This window comes from Magnolia sinica, chromosome 13, assembly GCF_029962835.1.
Source record: "Magnolia sinica isolate HGM2019 chromosome 13, MsV1, whole genome shotgun sequence".
NCBI classification, from domain to species: Eukaryota; Viridiplantae; Streptophyta; class Magnoliopsida; order Magnoliales; family Magnoliaceae; genus Magnolia; species Magnolia sinica.
Window position 1 is genome coordinate 4,826,269 of NC_080585.1, and position 6,246 is coordinate 4,832,514.

The window sequence follows — 6,246 nt, forward strand, 5'->3', positions numbered from 1 at the left end:
GGCCAAAAGTCCATGGGATGAACGGTTAAGATAACAGATATGAGAGATTAAATTTCGATCATGGGCAGTCCAATGACTGATCATGCGTTTCTCAACGGTTGGAAGTTTTGTGGAGCTGATGGTCGAGATTAAAGAATTATATGGCAACACAAAGCGCTTGTATGGTCCAGATTATTCATAAGGTGGACCCACCACATGAACGTGACCTGGCCCAAAATCAGACCGGTCCATTCAATAGGTGGGATGCAGATTGTGCAGTGAGGTCCTCACCACCCTTTAGCGTGGGCGTGGTGTCAAGACTCCATGGGGCCCACTGTCCGAGCTGTACCGTCCAAAGGAGATCAAATTAACATGCCCCACAATGATGTATTTATTATATCCACACCGTTGATCCATTTTTCTATGTCATTTTAGAGCATCTGCCCAAAATTGAGTAATATCCAAACCTCAAGGGGACCACACTACAAAAAAAAGTGGAGACAATGACTCTAACTGTTAAAACATTCATAGGGCCACCATAACGTTTATTTTACATCCAATCTGTTTTCCATCCAATCTATTCATAACGTCACACAGACCTAGATTAAAAGGAAAAACAAATATCATATTGATCCCCAAAAGGGTTTCAATGTTAGACATTCAATCCCCACTGCTGCTTTTTACAGTGTCGTCCACTTGATCTTTGAATTTGTCTTATTTTTTGACTAAGCCTTACCACGAGCTTACCAAATGGACAGGTAGTTTGAATATAACATGTACCTCATAATGGGACCCACAAAACTTGGTGATGTCAACCCACCAGCCAGATTGGTGGTGTGTGGTACACCGGCCAATCTACTTATCTATGCTTTAGACCAAAGTTGTAGTATATGCAAAGCTAAGTAGATCACACTGTAGGAAATAACGGGAATTGAACACCTACCGTTGAAAGCTTCTTCTTGGACAGAAGTTTTGGATAGGCTTATATTTATGCTTTTTGTTTTGTTTTATTTAGATAACCATCAGCATGGGTCCTATGAAGGTTTTAACCATAGTTGTCATTATCCCCATTGTTTGATGTGGTGTGGTCCACCAGAGCTTTGAATATGCTTTAATTTTAGGCTCTTGCTCTAAAATAAGCTGAAAAGCCCTAAAATGAGCTGAACAATGGATTTACAGCCGAGATAAATGCAAACATAATGGTGAGTCCCACAATCTTCACCCCACTTATGTGTCACATCAATAGGGCTGTCAACACGTTGGGCTGGGGTTGGTCTCAGCCCGGATTTTGAATTGTTTTAGGATTGGATTTATTCAAAATTCTGATTAACACCCCATACGTATTTAGGGTGGACATTGCCCCACAGACACACACACACACATATATATATAGCGGAAACGCTCACATGCGAACCAATTCGTACGTAGTACGTATGAACTTTTCTGAGAACCCATCCTATGTAATGTAGATCCAAAATCTGAACCGTTCATGTGAAGCAGCACCTCGTGAAACCCCTCAGGCCCAAGTTTTACTTTGATCTAAAACTTTGATGGCCCATGAAAAATGAAAACAGTTTCCTCCCTTGATTTGCATTTCTCTTTGCTATGGCCCACCAGAATTTTAGATCAGGGTAAAAATTTGTCACATAAGGTTTCATGGGATTCCGCTTCACATGGACCGTTCAGATTAGACACCCATGACACGTGTGCAATGGTGCGAACGTGCGTAGGAGAGCATGACTCTATGTATATATTATATATATATATATATGAGTCTAAAAATGAGTGAATTCCAAATCTCAATTGAACCGTTTCATGGAAATCAGTAAGGAACAATGACGTTCAAGGTTGAAACCTCATTAGGCATACTATGATATCTATATGCCATCTAACTTATTCATAAAGTCACACCAACATAGATAAAAGGAAAACATAAATAGCAGCTTGATCCAAATTCTTTGTGGCTCTTCATCTATTGGCTACTTTTTTTTAGCATGGTTCACCTGAGGTTTGGATCTCACTTCTTTATGGCTCTTGTCCTAAAATGACTTAATAAAATGAATGAATCTTATTTGTGGGTTATGTCAACAGTGTCTATCCATTTTTTTAAATTATTTTAGAACATAAGTTAAAAAATGAACCAAACCCAAACCCTAGTGGACCATATCACAAAGTGACACCCACAGTTGAAGCCTTACTAAGGCCCACATTATATTTATTTATCATCCAACATGTTCAAAAGGTTATACCAATGATGAAGGGAAAAATACAAATACCAACTTGATTCAAAAGTTCCAGCAGCTCTAAAAAGTTTTCAATGGGAGGCCTTTAATACCACACGAGGTTTGGACCTAGCTCCTTTTTAATCTTATATGACAAAATGATCTTACAAAATGAATAAGATGGGGTGGGGGGGGGCTTGCAAAGCTTGTCTCGATCCCTTCCAATACCGTCCAATACGCCGGGCCTGTTTGGGCGTGGGATTAGAAGGGATTTTATTATATATGTATACATAAATAAATAAATAAATAAATAAAAAAGGAAGCTACATTCCAATCTCAACTGGACCACATTACAATAGAGGAAATAGTTTTGATTGAACTTTGATCATTAAAAACTTTTTGGGGGCTATAAGGGCCTGTTTGGGCGGTGGGATTAGAAGGGATTAGGTGGGATGTGATTCATCTGGTCCTGTGCCAATTCCACTCCGTGTTTGGGAAGAGTGGAAAAGCCTGGAATTAGATTAAATGGGATTGCATTGCGTCCCATGCCAATTTCACTCAATGTTAGCAAGTTGTGTAGGTCCCACCATAATGTGTAGGCTATATACACACCGTCCACCTATTTTTCGAGATTATTTTAGAGCATGGGCAAAGAAATCAAGTAAATCTAAAGCTCAAGTGGACCCCACCATAGAAAGCAACAGGGATTGAATACTTACTGTTGAAAACTTCTTTGGGGCCACATAAGTTTTGGATCTACCTCATTTTTAGGCCCATGCCATAAAATAAGGTTACAAAATATAACAGGTGTGTTATTCTCAATAATTTCAAATAATGGTAGGTATATCCATTTAATGTCCACCGTATTACCAACAAAGCATGACATTAATCTTATCTCATGGCAAGAGGGGACAATCCCTGCCATGGGTAATAAGTATGTTTTTTTGAATTCCATCCCACCTAATCCCTTCTAATCCCACCGCCCAAACACACCCTAAGGGCCCATTTGGACGGGTGGATTGGAAGGGATTGATTGGTATTAGGGTGGATGGCATGGATTTCAAGGCAATGATGGTTCTGTCAGTGGATTGTCTTAATATCCATGGGATTGCTATGTCCAGTCTGTTTGGTACGCCTGGCCAATCCCAGGATTAAACCTTCCCATCCCTTCCAATCCCTCGAACCAAACAGGTCCCAGGCAAATTTGAACGGATTAGGGTGGATTGGATGAGATTTAAAGGTAATGATGGTGTTGTTAGCAGATTGTTTTAAGATCTAGGGGATTGATTGCTATATCCCGGGATTTAGATCACCCAGTCTGTTTGGCATGCTTAGCCAATCCGGGGATTTAACTTCCAATCCCTTCCAATACCATTCAATCGCTTCCAATCCGCCCGGCCAAATGGGCCGTAATATTTTTGTAGTGTGATGGGTGTGATGGATGATGCACAAGCACTTCGAAAATACTCATAAATTACATACGTTGCATGTGATTAATTCAAATTAAAACGTTCCAATTATGGGAGACAGTTTACTGTACCATGAAAACAATGATTAGCTTATCTTATTATCTGACTATTGGATTGATGGACATTTATTGGACGCGTAGTACCGAAAAGTATCCAGCCATCATTTCCTTTTGAAATAAGCATATTCATGAATCAAAGGTTAGGATTTCTCAACCAATCAGATCTTAGAAATGTGTGTTTTAAAAAGTGGGGTCCACAATTTATTCGGTTAAAATTGGGTTAATATATGCCTACTGTAGAAATTCCAAGTACAAGCTTATCAAGTTTTACACTCAGCCAGAGCATCAAAATAACTTCCCATAATTCCACGAGCCAGAGCTGGCAGCTTTTGTCCTTTTGCGGAAGACAAAGCGGTTTCGCTCTCCCAAGAAAGGAAAGGAATCTTCTCCACAACCTTTTTACACAGTGCCGAAAACACCCAAGCCTGCGGGGCCCACTATGGGGTATATGTAAAATCTAATCCGTCTATCAGGTTTTATCACCGTTGTTAGGCCTTAAACACGAAAATCAGATATCACACATCTCTGATGGCCCACACCTCATGGAACAATGGGGATGAGATGCAAACCGAAAGCTTGCGTGTGGTGCCACGATCGATGGTGTGTGTATTTCATCGAACCTGTTGATCAGGTGTAACTCACCAATGTCAATAGAAGATACAAAAACTCAGACGGGCCGTACCCTTTGAACTTAACGGTGTAGGGAGTAATTTTACGCTGTTCCCATTGTTATGGTCCATATGAGTTTCTAATCGTTGTTATCTTTTGTATTAGCGGTCCAAATAATGTTTACAAACCGATGGACGGATTAGATCTCAGATATACAACAAGATGTAAGAGCTTGGGTGTTTTGCAGGCTGTGTGGACCATACCGGTCCTCCAATGAAGGCTTCGTCTTATCGAACGATGATCCAGACCGTTCATCCAAGCTCCTAGAGTCTGCGTTCACCATATTAAAAACTAAAACTGATCGGAGAAGGTTACCGTTCACACGAATGTGATTTATAAAATGCTTTCTCTGGACCGTTGTTTCCAAGTCCCTTTTTTGAATGAAGAGATTCTGATGAGTGAGATCTCTTACACATAAATCATATCCTGCAGAAAATTCTATGCAAACGGTCCGGATCATCACATGGTCGGGTAATGGACTATAAATAGAAATTATGACTGACATTCATTGGATGGATGGTCTTAAATCATCCAACGGTCTGAATTCACCAACATGTATCCACTAATCATAGGTTAGGATTGTTCAACTATTCTGAGTTTTATATGACGATTCATCTGCAATGGTTATCCTATTTTGGACCATTTAAATTTACTAATATATTCCACGCATACGATTGTTGTGTGCCTGCGCATCAACCATGACACTCTGCCAGACTATAAATTACTCCCTCCTTGCAATCAAATCACAGATTTCCAAACCACCAATCACAATCCTCGGGAATGAAAACGCATGCGCGGCATCCGCACGGATATGGGTACGTTACTTTAGATGACGTGGACTGAACGACTTCACGTGGAAGAGATCCACGCCGTCCATCAGGTTCGCCAGCACTTGTTTGAACTGGAACCTAAAAATGAGTGCTATTTAACACTCAGTTGTGCTAAACCATAGGAAACAATTGAGATGGGAAGCCTCACCGTTAAATTTATCCAAATTGTGCGTGGGGTCCACCTTTGTGTGTACGTACAATCCAATCCACTCATCCGACGATCCACGCCAGAATCAATCGATTCACAAAAAATTAATATATTCAAATGTGTATGTGATACACATCACTTAAATTTACAGTTCTAGGCATGATTTAACGGACGCGGGTTTCCTGGAAAAGGCTATGCAGGAAGTTCCTGCGCGCTGGGAAGCTAAGTGGGGCCACCTTAATGTTTTTGTGAGAAATCCACCCCGTTCATCTATTTTTACAGATCATTTTAGCATAATATGAAAAATGAGCTGGATCCAAAACTCGAGAAAACAGTTTGATTCAATGACCACCGTTGAAACATTCATGCGGCCACAAAAGTTTCGTATCGGGCTAAAAATTTTTGTGATTTCATTTCATCCCAACACAATGACTTCATAAACGGTTTGGATTGCATATAAACATCATGGTGGAGCCCAGGAAGGTTTCAATGGCAGGATTTCACTCTCGTGTGACCCACTTAGCTTTTAATACGCCTCATTTTTTGTTGCATGAGCTAAAATGACCTCGAAAAACGGATGGACGGGGTGGGTGGATTTCTGACAAACATCATAGTGGGCCCCACCACCTAGCATCCCAGCGCAGGAAATGGAAACCCGCGTCCTGATTTAACACCGTTGCCTAAGGTATGGCCCACCTAAGTCTTGGATTTGTGGCATGGCCCACTTAAGTCTTCGATTTAACTGAATTTAAGGATCGATGTTAAAAATGTAACGTCGCATCTGATGGACGGCGTGGATCTGATTCACGTTGGTCCCACGTAGCGAGCCGCTAGCGAAAGCCAGGCTAGCGCAGCCCCCCTCGGAAATAA